Genomic DNA, 18,306 nt, shown 5'->3' on the forward strand with positions numbered 1-18,306 from the left:
CTAAGGCGCCGCGATTCGCTGTGCAGAGTTGCGTCCCTTGGGCACGCCAGAAACCTATGATTGTGGGTTCGAATCCCGGTTCGCCCCGATTATGTTTCTAGGTTTGTCCGCACCATACCCGTGCTCGTGGGTTTCACTGAAGTGGTAAACGTCTGAGACCTGCATCACTTCGGGCTTTCCTCTCACATTAAGCTGACACGCCGCGATATAACTGGAATACTGTTAAAAGCGGCGTTAAACCCAACTCACTCACTCACTCCATTTCATAACACACATTTCGTGTCCAAGTTCGCTTTTTAAGCGGCCCGAAATAAGCATTAAAGTTGACATGTCAGAAGACAAAGGGCCTAATCTTTTTACCAATTCCGTGTCTGTATTAATGTAATGATCGATGTAATAAGAATTCGTTAATCTCAAACTTGACATGGCAATCTTAAGTTATTGTTTTTTAAAGATGCCCTTTTGTTACTCAGTAACTTGTTTAGTTATAGGCTGCAAAATCTCTTTAATTTTGATTTGCATTCTATTCATATTACATTTGAATAATGAAAATGAAGCTTTTATGTCAGTTTTTAGCTTGACAAGGAACAGCTAGCAACAGCTGGAAACGTGATAAATTATATTATATTCACCAATAGAACGACCCATTGGTTCTAATTTGCTTCGTGTTATTTTGTGGAGTGAGGGGTTTCCCTGATGTTCTGCTGCTTGTTCAAACTTTCCAACTGCTCCCAATTGAATTTCTTCTAACTGTTATCAATACAGTTTGCCTGAAGTTCAACGATATAATTGAAGGAAACTATGTTTATGAAGAAACTTTGATTATGATGCTGTTTTGAATGTGAAGGAAACCAACTGAGACAACTATGTCACGTATCATGTCAGGAGTTATTAGATATAGGTTATGGCTCCTTCAAGTTTGCAGATAATGATGTAGACAGCCTTCTGATTACTGTTCCATGCAAAAAACACGGTGTACTTAGATCTTTGTGCTTCACCAGTTACTTTACTGTTATCAAGTACAGCATTGTCCATGTCCACTGTACTTTGGATACAGTATACTCCCCCTTGGAGGATTTATCATTTTCTTTGTGATGATTCGTCAAAGCACTAAGAAGTAACACATTTATTATAGTACTTTTGTGACTGTAGATTGCATGTTGTGTAGACTATGGCACAGAACATTTCACTGGAAAAAGCATTTGTTGAGATTTGTTACAGTAGTGACGTGGAAGAGGAAACTCGTGACATTGCGTCAATTAATCTGTTGATTTAAACATTGGAGCTGAAATATCAGTACAGGCGGAAATACATGAAGTTTTACCTGTAATAGATTTTGATTCTTCACAACTTGAGGTTGCTAGTCCTTGTGATATGTTTGATTTCGATGGCCATGGAGAGATAGTGATGAAGATGACGAAGCTAGATATCCGATATTTACTCCTGCTTCTGACAAGGATGATTTCAGTACTGAATCCGATTCAGAAACCCAAAATGAACAAACTATGTTACAATCGAACACCTAAACATACAACTGGGACACCTATTGAGGATTCCACAATAACATCGAAACCAAGATGTTAGTCGCCTCTTACAACAAGCATAGTCACCTTTTATGGCAAGCAAGGGTTACTGAAGACCTATTCTACCCCGGATCTTTACGGGTGACATAATATGTAAGCAACTTCCTGATAGTATTTGGGAAAAGCATAAATCATTTGCTCGATTTCCCCCAAAATGGCCTATTGAAAGTCTGATTATATGCATTGCAGGGTAAGTAATGGGCAATTACAATTACATTAACATGATGATATGCCCCCTTTTCTGACATGGGTTTACCTGTCACTCGTATAAGCACAAGGCTCCTGGTGAATACAAACACTAGGTAATAAAAACAGATGAAGGAAACAGCAAACTGTGATGAAATGAAAATTTTATATTTATTGACCAGGAAGGAAAAGGAGGTGTGTTGAGTTATAACTGAGAATATTAATCGGTTTCCGAGTTGCCCGACTTGAAATATGGAATAAAGTTTTCTGCATGATGCTACGTCATCAATAGTAAAGTCATTCGCTTTGAGATTCTTGTGACTATTTTAGCATGTTTAGCGACACAATGAAAATCGATACTTAATAAGAAGAAAACTTACTTGCACAATCTTACTAATGATAGTTGATTTTCGAGGAGACTGCTTCTAAACTTCGTTGCAACCACTGGTATGTGGTTCTTCAGGTTGGGTCAGCTGATCATCAGCGACGTGATGAGTCGCAATATTTGCCGTGAACGAATGGTGTTGGTACCAACAAAATCACGTGTCTCCCTTTTTTCAACGAATTTTTAACTCATCTGTTCTGTTATTTGTTCTTTACTGCTTTTGGAAGCACCTTATATTTAGTATTTCCTCTTCACTAGCACCAATCATGTTGAAGTATGTCATCTGTGTCTAGCTTTTCATGGAGGACAAAGTTCCTTAGATTTCTTTAGAATCTTTAGGATCACACTTTTTTTATCACTTTCTTGATTCGCATAACGTGGGTGTTGTGCATGACAATTATAAAGACAATACTTGTCTAATTTATGTTTTGCACACAAATAATAATAATAATAATGATAATAGTAATAACACAGGGATGTTGGGGTTGTAAGGATCAACTGCTGGTTTAGAAAATGATCCTTGAAGAGGCTAAAACTTACCACCGTAACTCCTCAATGTGTTGGATAGACTACAGAAAAGCTTATGATTCTGTACGTCACGAATGGATTTTGAAGTCACTGGAATGTATTGACCTCCCCGACTAATTGATTTACTCAAGTCTTTAATGAATTGCTGGTCAACTCAACTTGAGATGCATTTGCAGGGACAGGTTGTGTCTTCGGAACCCATTTTTATTAGAAAAGGTCTATTTCAGGGCGATTCTTTCAGTCCTTTGCTTTTCTGTTTGTCATTAAATCCTTTAAGCTTTTTGCTTAGCAAAGAGGAAGGTTATCACCCTGGACCTCCTCAGCACAGATCCCCAACACCCCTTACTCACCTCCTTTACATGGATGACCTTGAACTTATTGCCAATGGAGGATCCACACTAAAAAAACAGATTCTCCTTGTCGAGTCCTTTTCTTATTATATCGGCATGTCATTTGGACTCGACAAATGCAACGTTCTTCATCTGAAACGTGGCAAGGTCGAAGAGGATCAGTCAGTTTACGTCGAGGAGGAGGTATTGACCATCTTGTGGAAGGTCAGGCCTCGCTCTTCCCTCAATCGCTTATATTTACCAATCTTTATGGGAGGACGTGGTTTGATTAACGTTGGGGCTCTTCATGATAGAATTGTTTTGTGCACTTGTATACACATTTATTTGTCTGACGACCCTCTTGTGAAGCATGTCAAGACTGTCTGATGAAAACAAGGCATTCCACAGTTTTCTAAAACGAGCCAAGGAGGTGGGACATAATCTCAATGTCAGTGTTGATTTTGTTGATGGTTCTGTACTGCTGGGCGGTACAGAAATGAGTGTCAACTAAGCGAAGTGCCATATCATGTCGGCCCAGACTCAGGTTTTCAAGGAGAGGCTTTCTGAACGACCACTGTTTGGTCGCTTGGATGAAGTCGTCTGGCCTGAAAAGTGAAACTGAAGGCTTTCTGTTCGCTGCTCAGGACCAGTCACTTCCCACTCGAAACCGTCAATGTGTGATTTTGCATCAAAATGTAAATATGAAATGTAGATATGTGATGAATTTAATGAGACTGTCCAACACATTGTAAGTGTATGCCCAGCTTTGGCACAAACACAGTATCTTAAACGACATGATGGTGGAGCTCGATCATTTTACTACCGTCTTCGCCATGCTTGTAGTTTTGTCACAGAGGTCCACCCATGGTACCACCCGGAATATGTAGAGGGCGTCATGGAAAATGATAAATACAAAATTCTTTGGAATAGTCCCATTTACAGCCTTAGACGTATGCAGGCCAACAGACCTGATCTTGTCCTTTTTGGTAAATTCAAAGAAATCATTTATATCATTGAATTTTCTGTCCCCTTTGACACTAATGTGATTGACAAGGATCAGGAAAAACAGGAAAGTAGCATCTGAGATCATTCACAATCCTCAGGAGGTTTCAGTGCTGTCATACTGTCAGTACCCTGATTGCAATTTATCTACCAGTGTGTGACTGGATAGATGATCTTTGAGTCTATGGTTTGCTGTTTTTACAACGATTTTGGAGAGAAAGGAGACATTTGATACTGGTCTAAACAAATTAGCATTTGATTAGGATCAAGTTTTTCGTTTTTCAATGGCGGCCGGTTTCTAGACTTTATTCACGATGGCAGTGTTGACGGATAAATATATCCAGGTGCTGTACAATGATACCGGATGGGATGGGGTCCGAAACACTGGTTGCCGTTTTCGATGATCGGACAATATTATCAATTTCCTACTCTGTTAATAGATTGAAATCACGGAGAGTAGTACGACTGAATGGCATGCCGTGTTCAGATGCTTTGGAATCCCGATTTCCTTTCAGATTAATTCTGATTTTCTCTATTTTTGTGATTATAAAATGTGATGAATGAATCGGCCAGTTCTCTTATGTTATTTGATACGGTAAGTTTGACATTTGATTTCTTGCCCAAAAGAGATTTCGAACAGGAATGTGTTTTGCCAGGATGGCCGTTATGTTCTTCGATCTTATGCAGGCAGTGATCTCTCTTTGCGAGACGGATGACTCTTGCGCAACATTAAATATATATGAAACAGGTTGATTTAAAAAACCCATGACTCATGTATGAAACTCTTTATAATAGTCCTGGATTATGTACCAAATATCAAAACCAGTCTCATACTAGCATCTATACAGTGTTTTTGTACTACCGTAAAAGATTAAAAGGTATGACCTAAACATGTTCCTTACAACATTAATTTGAAAATTATCTTATGTAAATTCATATATAAAAAAAAATGGTACGTTGTGTGAAATAGAAAATCTTAATCTGTCATCAAATATACCGACAGGAGACAAAACCTTTGTGTCAAATTTCAATAAGCCCAAACGCGACAAAGTTCTTCCTCCACATAAAGCTAGGTATGGCATCCCCGATTCAAATACTGTAGTGCCTGAATCAATTACAATATGATCCAATGACATACCCTGAACTGTTCATGTCCATGCCAGGTAAGAGGAAACTGATGTCGTATTACGTGTCGTCCATTATGGATGAAAGTGTGATTAATTCTTTCATTAGCTACCGCATTACTTCAGGTTGTTCGAAATTGCCCCGACGGTCTTTTCGTCAAAAATAATTCTGATAGCAAGAATATACGAGTAATCAGAAAATGTAAATGACTGAACAGGCCCCATTTAAGGTAAATCTCCTGCATCTCAATCATTGTTTGGAACACAACGTAATACATCTTGTCCCACAGGAAAACTTTTGGAATAAAAATAATGTTGCGCTTTTAATATGAAAACATCTGTTAAAAGAGTATGTTGCATCACTGTGACGTGAGCATGAATGTCTCTCCTCAATAGGAATGTGTAAAAGAGATTTCATAATGAACACTCAATCGTCACTAAACAATTCATGATCTTGCTGTTCTAAAACACGTTTTCTGTTCAGTAAACAAGCATACAAATGGTCTTATTTTTGTCATATATTTTTTTAAAGAAACACAAGAATATTGCAAAATTCCATCTATAGACGTCAATTGGGAAAGAAAATCACCTCACACTATGATGTTTTGATATTTCCAAAAGGACAAATCTTATAAATGATATCTGAGACTCGTCGGCATATAAATGTCAACATCTGATCACTAACCATGATTGATTATCTCATCAATTACATTTGAACAAACCCCTTTGAAATTTCTTTTTAATTTTAAGTGAAAACTTGATAGCTTTTGATGCGACATGTTCCAACACGGGAACACCAAGGAGAGAGTGTATTGTTTGGCCATTCATTTGTTTGACAACGGTACATTTTACAACAGGACTACAACCAGTTATGGATGTCATATACATCTGCATGTAAGCTAATAACGTACAGTTGTATTAAGAATTTGGTTATGAAAGGTTTGCCAACATCAGTAATATATAAGTGGAAAGAATTATCATTTCTAAAGACTTTGAGTTACACAATCAGTGTCATCAAACTGTTGATTTGAGCCATCATGTGTTTCTGTAAGATCTAATGGAGTTTTTCTAGGTTCGAATCAGTATCAGTATTCAACAGCACACTACTGGCCGTTAATTCTGACATTTGGTAAATCTTGTCATAGAACACGAATCTATTACATGATACATAACTGTTTAAGGGTTGAAAACGAATGAAATGTTCTTTAAACTCGTCAATAATTGTTACATTTACACAAAGATTTTCAACAGAACAATTACAAATAGACCAATAGAATAAACACCGCCGACAACGCACTCTTATGTTTCATTTGCATTGACTTCACTGTTACTTTCGGGAATGAAAGAAAACTTTTTGTGTCGTTCTGAAAACGCAGTTATCGTTCAAAGCCCTGTATAGCTAGCCAATAGAAATATAACATCCATAGAACTCGTAAAGTTGGCAAGGAGCTTACAAGAACATTTTCATCAAATATATATGGGACTTTTGTTTAATTGAAAAGCAAAAACGATTGACGGTTGACTCATGTTTTTCCAAATCATTGACTAAATACTGCCTTCACTCCCCTCTCTCCCACATACGGTCACACATAAACATGTTCATGCCAATCTGTCTCTGTCCACAGTCATAGAATAAGGAGCAATATGTCTTGCCTTGAAATCTTCTGTCAAGATGTTTAAAGGCGTTAACATGACATTTCTGCTACTTCGCTCTAATCTTGTCTTGCTCACGCATTGTATTAATCCCAAAACTAATCCTGCATACCGGAAGCCCGGGTCTGGTTGGACGTGCTTCTCCACTGCGGGGCATATGCCCTTGCTTTGTGAAGGATACAACAGTAAACCCTGTTTCCTTTAACATAAGAAGATTTAAAAGCTAATGTCCTGGAGTCAGAAATCATGACAATTTGACTAATGTAATTGAATTGCCATCATTCCTGTACTTGGCCTAAATTCTGAAATATTCATGAGGGAGATGGAACAGTCACATTTTATGAACACAGACGCTCGGAGCGAGTTTTTAGATGTCCTTTTGATGGTTCAAATTTAGAGGAAATGTTTTCAATAAGCTTCTGTAGACGAAGAGGCACCATGGGGGTTAAATCTTTGCCTCTAGGTTATGTGATTGTGCTATTTTACTCTGGAACGTGCCTTACGACGTAGAATGTGTTTGCAATTGCAGCGCACAGTTCAGCTTATACAAAACTAATGCCGCCAAGAATCGATTCCTTGTTACGAAGCGACTCGGCAAATATAGCGCTGCTCCTCGGATCGTATTAAATGAGTAAATGGAAAGTAAACTTATTAAGAAAATATTTTGAACCGTTATACTCAAACCATATCAAAAGTAGCCTGTCAGTTGGTGGTAATTTCCTGGTAGCAGATTAAAGACATATTGTATGTCGGCCATGTATTCACTGGATATTGGCGTACATGTTGCAGCATCGCATGCGATTACTATCTATTAATAGACATTTTACATCTTTATGTATCATACAATTTGCTCTAGAATGTGTTAATCGATTTTTTTATAAAGACATGCAAGCATTGTGCAGTTCTTACACCTTCAGATAATTCAGTAACGATGCAACTAAATACTCATATCCCCACAATTCACCAGGACATCGTTTATACAAATCGTTAAATTTCGCAAACTAGGTTCAATCCAGATGTGTATTCGTCTCCAGTTGATAACCATACAGACCAAACAAGAAAGTGAAGGATACAATCAAACTATAATGGATCAGTACAGGGGGGCATTATGGACGCCTACTGTACAAGGTACAAACAACACAGTTCTGGAAGGACAAGAATATATTCTACCATGAATTAAAAAACTACACGGTTTTGATTGATCAATCAGATATATCAGATCAACACCTCTGAATGAAACAACCGATGTGGCGGCCGCATCACCGCGGAAGCTAATATATTTATATAGAAAAGTATTCCATTCACAACAGGCATGTATAAATTATTATACGTTCAATTTAATGGTTATATAAACCAGATTTACCGTTACTACCATATTTCAAAATATGTGTGACAATACATTTCGGGCAGAAGACTAGATAGAAATCGACTGAGAGTGTGAATTTCATGTTTTAGGGACGTCACAATGAGCTCTTTGATGGCATAACATTGACGCGTAGAACTGAACCAGTCGAGGCTTGCTCACAAATCAAATTCTAAGTGCAATATAAAAGAATTAACCAACCACACATTATGCTAGTACATGTCACCAGTGTTCTAAGTATATCAAATCTAATCTAGTTGGTCTAGTGGTAGAGGGTCCGCCCGGCCGCGTCATACCCAAAAAACGTTAAAAGATGGTATTCTTATGGATGGTTCTTACCCTGTCTGGCGCTCGGCACTAAGGGGCTAAAACAAGGATTGGTCGGGTCGGAGTCAGTATACTGTGAGTTGGGTATCCATGTTCAGTTGGCGAGCACTATAAATCAGTCCGGACTAGTACAAGCACGCACACACACACACACACACACACACACACACACACACACACACACACACACACACACACACACACACACACACACACACACACACACACACGTGCATGCACGTCGCTTTATAAAAATTGCAATAAGCTCTAATCTAAACACCATATCACCTCACGTCACCTCAACAGTTTGCCAATAAAATGAGTTAAGCCATGACGAGGCAGCGTTCAGACATTAAATGTTGTATTTTGTAGTAAGACTTCCATTTCCTAGAATATGAATGTCCAGCACCAACACGGTTCCATGTTTCAATCTGATTCAGATTCAGGTCATTCAAAACTAATGCCGTGGACGACTTTTTCTTGTACAATACTAGACTAACAGGGAGCAATATAACATGAGAGTATATGTGAACGTTGGCTTTCAGGAATGGCACACACACCCACGACTTACTGACGTTGGCTTTCAGGAATGGTACGACACACACACACGACTTACCGACGTCGGCTTTCAGGAATGGTACGACACACACACGACTTACCGACGTCGGCTTTCAGGAATGTTACGACACACACACGACTTACTGACGTTGGCTTTCAGGAATGGTACGACACACACACACGATTTACTGACGTTGGCTTTCAGGAATGGTACGACACACACACGACTTACCGACGTCGGCTTTCAGGAATGTTACGACACACACACGACTTACTGACGTTGGCTTTCAGGAATGGTACGACACACACACACGATTTAGTGACGTTGGCTTTCAGGAATGGCACGACACACACACGACTTACTGACGTTGGCTTTCAGGAATGGCACGATACACACACGACTTACTGACGTTGGCTTTCAGGAATGGTACGACACACACACGACTTACCGACGTCGGCTTTCAGGAATGGTACGACACACACACGACTTACCGACGTCGGCTTTCAGGAATGGTACGACACACACACGACTTACTGACGTTGGCTTTCAGGAATGGTACGACACACACACGACTTACTGACGTTGGCTTTCAGGAATGGTACGACACACACACGACTTTCTGACGTTGGCTTTCAGGAATGGTACGACACACACACACGACTTACTGACGTTGGCTTTCAGGAATGGTACGACACACACACGACTTACTGACGTTGGCTTTCAGGAATGGTACGACACACACACGACTTACTGACGTTGGCTTTCAGGAATGGTACGACACACACACACGACTTACTGACGTTGGCTTTCAGGAATGGCACGACACACACACGACTTACTGACGTTGGCTTTCAGGAATGGTACGACACACACACGACTTACCGACGTCGGCTTTCAGGAATGGTACGACACACACAAGATTTACTGACGTTGGCTTTCAGGAATGGTACGACACACACACGACTTACTGACGTTGGCTTTCAGGAATGGTACGACACACACACGACTTACTGACGTTGGCTTTCAGGAATGGTACGACACACACACGACTTACTGACGTTGGCTTTCAGGAATGGTACGACACACACACGACTTACTGACGTTGGCTTTCAGGAATGGTACGACACACACACGATTTACTGACGTTGGCTTTCAGGAATGGTACGACACACACACACACGACTTACTGACGTTGGCTTTCAGGAATGGTACGACACACACACGACTTACCGACGTTGGCTTTCAGGAATGGTTCGACACACACACGACTTACCGACGTTGGCTTTCAGGAATGGTACGACACACACAAGCTTTACTGACACAACCAATGGTTGGTGAAGCCGGTCTGCAATCAATGCAACCATTAGTTTAATCAGCAATTGATTAAATTGGCGAGAGCAAGCACCTGATCCGACGAAAACAACTTCATATTTCCTTCTGTGGTTGCCTGTGCGTTTTGTATACGCACCTTGAGATCACGTGTTTGGAATAAAAAAATAATCTACTGATCTTATGGATGCTTCAGGAAGAACATGTAATATAAAAAACGAAGGCAAAAGTACATTCACTTCTTGCTAAGCCGTTCATGACTTCATTGTATGACACGATCTGATCAATAACAGATTTGAGATGCGTATTTCAGCTGGGGCGCAGCAAGTTAGTGTCTGGAACACCCTGATCAAGGATGTAACTCAACGTATCTCCATGTCATCAGCAATCCAAACACTGAAACAGTTTGATACGAGTAAATATACTTCCATAACATAAAAACAAGTTGTGTCTATTTGTCTATATTTTATATGAAAGACAAAACAACAAACATCCACATGGGCATACATGTATATGTGTCTTCGCGAAGCTGCCGCGGCACACATCGTACCGACTTACAGGATGGAGCTAGTAAACACTACAATTTCAGTGACAGTGAAAACGAACAATTTATGGACATACTACAATACTGTTAAATTATCTCGAATCGTGAGTGAGGTATTTAAACTAATTGGTCTCGAAATTATAGCTTCACTGGCATAGGACGAACGATTAACGATGTAACCAACTGGTAAGGGAATCGAGTGATGTGGCAGGAAAGACCGAACTAGGCAGTGGTCGATTATTCCACAACGAAAATAATATATCACAAGCAAATTATAGCCGTTTCCACTCCCAGCACGAGGGTGGTAATACAGCAATTTAAGACATGTCAGATGTCAGCAACTTTATTTTTGACGCAGATCAACTGATATTAACATGTCACAGGCACTGACTGCCAAACAGATCATAGATGCGATCATTACAGCTGATACAGCGCCTGATAGTTTCAAACTAATGTCCACACCTAAGGTTTTCATCGGGAATTGGCTTCACCATTTTGCTCTACTGACTGGACGTCAAGTTAGCTCATGTCGCGGCCTAGCTGTTAGTCCGTCGTGAACATGTTCTCCTCAGAAACTAATAGACCAACGAAGCTGAAACTTCAACTGCTTGACAACATCAATGATAACACCATCCAGAGGTTTGAATCCGATGTTCAATATTGAACATATAATCAGTATGTTTTTCTTCTGGACCCAATGCTGGTTCTATCGAACTTCAATTCCTAATTTTAAGTATGGGTATCTACTATACTATCTACATGTATGTCACCAACGTATGATGACCAATTTTGTCGAAGTAGCTTTTATCTTTTATCTTGTTCAGTGTAGCAATGCCTTGGTAGACTTAATACAATATTTTAACATTGGAAATGATGAATGTATGAACAACGGAAATCTGTCAGTTGAATATTTTAGAGTAAGCCGAGTGTGAACATACTCAGAGAAGAGCTTTTCAGTACTACGGATAATCATGGCAAGCTGATAGGTTTGAGAGTGAGGGAGTTTGTGATATGGGTTTACAATCGCTTTGAACATATTTCAGTTATGTCACATCATTTCAGCATATTATTTGAGTTTAGCCCCATATTCTGGGTTTGGTCTGCAAATTATTATCTAAGAACATATCTGTTCCTGAAAATCCAGGAAGATAAAAATGTGGCAAAGGGTTCACGAATAGTTCACTGGACGCTGTTCTGAAAATGATGTGCCTGTCACGCCCTACCCCAATGACCCCCATCTTCCCGACAGGAACTAACTGTGGGCGTGTATTTCATACGTGGCTATCTACATCTGAGAAGCATGTGACCATCGTTTATTATATGGTATCCGCAGACACCAATGTCATAACTGCGACCGGTTTTTCAGATATTTCGAAGCATGAATTCTGAATTCGATATTCCTCAGTAAAGACTTCATGAGAAGATCATAAGATCAAATATTGTATTCACGTTGCTTTATTTTCACTTATATGTATGGCTTTGACACCAATGTGTATACAACGTCAATAAGCTTAAAGTACGAAGGTCTGGCTAAACAAAACACTATCATGCACGTTGACAGGTTCACATTCGGTCACCAGTTTAATCACTTTGCTTCACCGGGTCGCAAGTTCTTCACAGTAGGAGCGTGAGGGAGTCTATCAAAATAAAACACCTGGCAAATGATCATGCGAAATAACAATACATTAATATGCTGTACAGATCCCTTCCATTCCTGCTTTCCACTGATGAAAGACAAGACACCACACATGCACATCACATACATGCTGGGACACCTTTACAGTGAAGTTTTGTTTGCTGAATGTCTGTTTGTTGTTTAACACCGCAGTCAGCAATATTCCTGTTATATGACGGCTGTCTGTAATTAATCGAGTCCGGACCAGACAATCCAGTGACTACCATCATGAGCATCGATCAACGCAAATATAGATACGATGACATGCATCAACTAAGTCAGCGAGTCTGACATCCCGATCCCGTTAGTCGCATCTTACGACAAGCATAGTCGCCTCTTTACATCAAGCATGACCTATTCTCTACCCGGATCTTCACGGGTACAGATCTACAGTTAGTGTACTATGGTAGCTTGGATATATAGCTTTGACTAACGACGCTGTTTTAATGGACTATGTTCAGTCATTTTCACACATGTCCATTTGTGAGAGAAACTAACAAGCACAGCTATGGAGCTGACATATCAAGAAGCTTAACCTGGCATGCCTGAGTGACCCATCTCTACAGAACAATGTGACACGCACGAAGAGGTGCACATTGCATTTGTATTTTATATGTCAACGACATGCAGTTTCAAAACGTCAACGTTTTAGTCGTATTAATATTCAAGAAACGGAACAAAAATGAAGAGACAGAAACCCAGAAAATACTTGTAATAGACGTGAAGAAGTAAAAACCTTCACTCGTAATTGACGTGAATAAGTAAAACTTTCACTAACTTCTGGCTAAACATTAGTGGAAAATTGTTGATGTTCCAGTAAGTGCATATATCTTTAGTGTGTGAGACATGGCTACACATATATAACAAACACACGTGTTTCTCGATCAGGTCCTAACTCAACTGCTAAAGCATGCGTCTATCACGCGTTATATACTGGCGCAAAAACATCGGGTGTGACGACCATTTGCATTAATATAGGCGAGGCAGTGGCGGTGCATTGAGGACACCATATGATTTCTAACAGCTTGGGGGATGCTGTTCCAAATGCTAGCGAATCAATGTCCCCACCGAGCTTGCGTATTCGGCTGGTTCTGGTCCTGCCGTAGGCGTCGTTTCATCTCATCCCAGACATATTCTGTTGGTGAGGGGTCTCTGTGGCTGTACAGCAATGTTATGTGTCTCAAAGTGTGTGTTACAACACGTGCAACATGTTGGTAGGCATTATCCTGCTGCAACGTGACGTTAAGTCCCTGCATTTCCATAGAATGTAAAACAAGATCTCGAACGATGTGATGTCGTCCCGTTAGCATATGCCATCCATATTGCCAATAACATGATGACTTCCACCCACAAAATGACGATGTTATATAACGCAAGCTTCGCAAAAACGTTCGCCCGGACGCATGTAGGCCCTTGCACGGCTATCAGAGCTGTCCAGTTGAAACCTGGACGCATCTATGTACAGTATACTGTCCTTGTCTTCTGAACCTCAGATACTGTCTACACCAAGTTAGTCGTGCCTGGCGGTGACGTGGAAGCAAACATGGGCGAGTCGCTGGACGTCGGCGCGGGATGTTGTACAGCCTCAGCCGGTTGCGTTAGATTGTGTTAATTTGTCACAACACAGAATTGTCCTGGCTGTTAATGTGGCAGTTTTGTATCGAGCCCGTAAATGCAACAACCGAATATGGTTGTCTTGTTGACGTGAGGTCAAAGAGATAATATTGTGTTAAATATTAAAATGTCTGGCAACTTCGTTTTGCGGCATCTTTATTCACCGGATCACGGACTCACGTACCCCCTGGTGCATAAGTTACATGCATAACCATGATAATTTGAATATAAAAGTTATATAATGTATAAAATGTTCCATACTCTATGAGGGTATTGTACACTCTTCGTTTACAACATTTCCTGTGCTAAGCTACAAACCGCGTACATTTCGGAATGGACCCGTGAAGATCTGGGGAGAGAAAAGGTCTTCAGCAACCCATGCTTGCCGGAAGAGGCGACAATTCTTGTAGTAAGAGGCGACTAGCGGGATCGCTCAGAGATGGATCTCAGACTATCTGGTCGAGACTCGATTATTTATAGCTGGAAAATTGCGGCGTGCGGCGTTAAACAAACAAACAAACAAACAAACAGATCGGTATCACTCCAAGTGGTGAAATATTGGAATGTATAATATTACAACAAATGTCTAATGGTAACGGAAAAGTAACAAGAATTATCGTGTCGTACATAAACTCATGACAAAAAGAACATTGCTGCGTGCTCGACCCGACTCTCTCTTCTATGAATAATACACTTGTTATGTCTATATATTGATCGGTTCAGTCTAACTACCAGCAGTGTGACAAGTCATAATGACTAGCTTATAGTCGATCACAGACTTCGTTGTGCGCTCCGATTAAAGAGATTCAAATGTGAATATACCAAATGCAGCAAATATTTTTTTTTATTTCATTGTATTCAATTTTGTGAAATTATGTTACTCGAATGTCAGATGTGAAAAAATGAACGCAATGAACGTAAGCATATACTGAACATATATACATCTTACCGTCGCGACATATGTCATAAATTTAGTCTCTACTATCCTCTGTCTATATGGAAATGGCTTCTGATCCATACTACCCTTCCCAGCGTGTGTGTATATGACAATATGCAGAAAGGGTACATATTCCCGATATCAATATTGCGTTCTACATGTACATACGTGAACAGAATCTATCACTTGTGCATAATATCTTCAAATATCAAATTATCTGTGTAATGAATCTTTCACCATCAAATCTAGAATGAACCAAGATATTTAAAAAAGGTTCTGCTATTTTCTTGTTGTTAAAGGTCTTGTCCATAAAATGTTACCAGGTGCATAGTCGTTACCAGATGTATAAAACGGGTGCTCCGACAGATTTAGCTCTAAACGTGTTTAATATTGCAGCAGAGTCAACAAACAGACACTTTGTTTTGTTGTTTTATTGTCTTCATGTACAGTCTTTCACATGTATTTCTGGTTTCTTAATAATGTTCAACGTTGAACAGATCTCTTAAACACAACTTTGACAATGTTTCTGGCCGTGGAGTGCATTTCATGAAGACAGCTAGTGTGCTTTATACAAAGAAAATGTTTGGTTATTTTGATTGGGTGACAGTGAATATATAGTGTGACCTTGTGGTCACTCTGCTCTACTCTCCCAGAGAGTACGCCAGTTTGTCAGTCTTCAAAGACGCTTCCACTGTGGTCACATGGTGTGTTTTTGGGGTGGTTTATTACATTTGAATTGGATTCTTGTTGATTATAGTGAGTCTAGTTACTCCATAGGTAACGAACCTTATATTTTCGGAAGTACTTCCTTATCCAGATAAAGGGACTGAGTCTTTAGTTTGTAAGACTGGGTTGTGACTGAGTCTTTAGTCTGTAAGACTTGGTTGTGACTGAGTCTTTAGTCTGTAAGACTTGGTTGTGACTGAGTCTTTAGTCTGTAAGACTTGGTTGTGACTGAGTCTTTAGTCTGTAAGACTGGGTTGTGACTGAGTCTTTAGTCTGTAAGACTGGGTTGTGACTGAGTCTTTAGTTTGTAAGACTGGGTTGTGTCTGAGTCTTTAGTTTGTAAGACTGGGTTGTGACTGAGTCTTTAGTCTGTAAGACTGGGTTGTGACTGAGTCTTTAGTCTGTAAGACTGGGTTGTGACTGAGTCTTTAGTCTGTAAGACTGGGTTGTGACTGAGTCTTTAGTCTGTAAGACTGGGTTGTGACTGAGTCTTTAGTCTGTAAGACTGGGTTGTGACTGAGTCTTTAGTCTGTAAGACTGGGTTGTGACTGAGTCTTTAGTTTGTAAGACTGGGTTGTGACTGAGTCTTTAGTTTGTAAGACTGGGTTGTGACTGAGTCTTTAGTTTGTAAGACTGGGTTGTGACTGAGTCTTTAGTCTGTAAGACTGGGTTGTGACTGAGTCTTTAGTCTGTAAGACTGGGTTGTGACTGAGTCTTTCGTCTATGTCAATGTCCAAGTGGTTCATTTTAGGGAAAGGCCCACTGTTTTTATTTCCCGCTATTTAACCCAGCCGTGGTTACTTACTCATGAGAGTGTTGAGTCAATATCCTCTAGTCAATATCTTGTCGAAGTGTTGTTTTAGCCTTTACACAGCTAATCAGCTTGTGTATTTGTTCTGATTTAATTCATCAGTGATGATGGTCAGCGTAAATGTCTTTTTTATCCTTTATACTGTTGTCTATTGATACAATTACCTGATAGTAACAAACCTGTGAGCCTATTACCACATTTTCATTATTCTTGTTTAATGACAACCTGGTCACTAGAGCACAGCTCCGTGACACTGAACACAAAGGGAAAGTTGACTATTGGAAAGTTGTCCTCGTCCCTCTTGTCACAGGGTGTTTCTTGTCACCCTGAATCTTATGCATAGATCTTAATATGAAACAGATGAGGCGGTTTCACTCGTCTCTTTTATATCTAGTTCAAGTGGGTAAATCAGTGGGGTTATTTGGTTATTTACCAGTTATGGAACGATATCAGAACATTGTTATACCTAAAGCTTCAGTTAAACTTTGATTTTGCCAATCCGAGCAGACATTCCGGTTCATATACATAAAGAAACAGATCAGGAATAGTCTTAAGGAAATGTCATCACTAAGTAATGAAATCAAGCATTAGTCAGAAGAGAAATGTCGATCGGTGTTTGATGACATTTATCTAACTTGGAAGCCTTGAGTCCTTGAGTAACCATCGCAGAGCGAATTATACCGGGTAAACGTCTTGGCAAGTAATAAATTACGAACATGTTTAGAATTCAAAACATTTGGATTCTAAGCTATTCAAACCAAGTTAAGGATACGAACATTATAGGGTTCAAAACGCGTTGAAACTGTCCGACTTGACGTTTTCCATGTTTTTGTTCCTAGATGCGCCCTTTACTAATACGACAGGAATCATACTATGTAGATGACTATGTGTTAGCTGAGATAATGGTAAGGCTCAGGTGTAATGACCCAATTTGAATTCACAATCTTGTATTGGTAGTATGCTAGTATTAATTTCTGGCGAATGAGTTAAGTCTGAGTTTATTTTCGAAACATTAGTTCTTGAAATGAATGACATAGTTTCCTTTAGGTACAAATTATGCACTATTTTGTCGGTATCTTCAGTCGACATTTCCCGGTATTCCAACAATAATCATTATTGTTCTAACATACGGTATATATTCAATGAAGGACAAAGGTTTTCTGTGCTGAGTGAAGCACGAAGTTTAGACATAACAAACAACAAGTGGCATGAACTTGAATTATAAAGAAAACACATACAGAAATTAAACGCTTATGTAGCATGGTCATCATCTTCCCGAGGGAAGAGAGTTAACTGGCTATAAAAGTTTCGTTTCCACCCTTGTCGAACTGGACGATCGAGCCTATGCATAGTCCAATCAAAATCGCATAACGAAATCGACACCCGGTTCGTAAACTATCGTTCAGATGTCGGTCGATTGCAGGATTTTCAAAGCATGTGTACCGACAACTTGTAGAGTCACCAGATATTTTCCAAATCTTTTCCTGTTTTAATCAAGGTGCTCGAGTGATTTGATGCTCTTCGCGAAGTAGGACACTTGTTTTTACAATATAAATCTTGATTATCGAACAGATTGTCTTCACTGTGCGCCGCCATTTTGTTTGAAGCAAATGCAGTGATATGAGGGGTGG

The sequence above is a fragment of the Haliotis rufescens genome, unplaced genomic scaffold, assembly GCF_023055435.1.
Source record: "Haliotis rufescens isolate VD_foot unplaced genomic scaffold, xgHalRufe1.0.p SCAF_13, whole genome shotgun sequence".
Classification (NCBI taxonomy): Eukaryota; Metazoa; Mollusca; class Gastropoda; order Lepetellida; family Haliotidae; genus Haliotis; species Haliotis rufescens.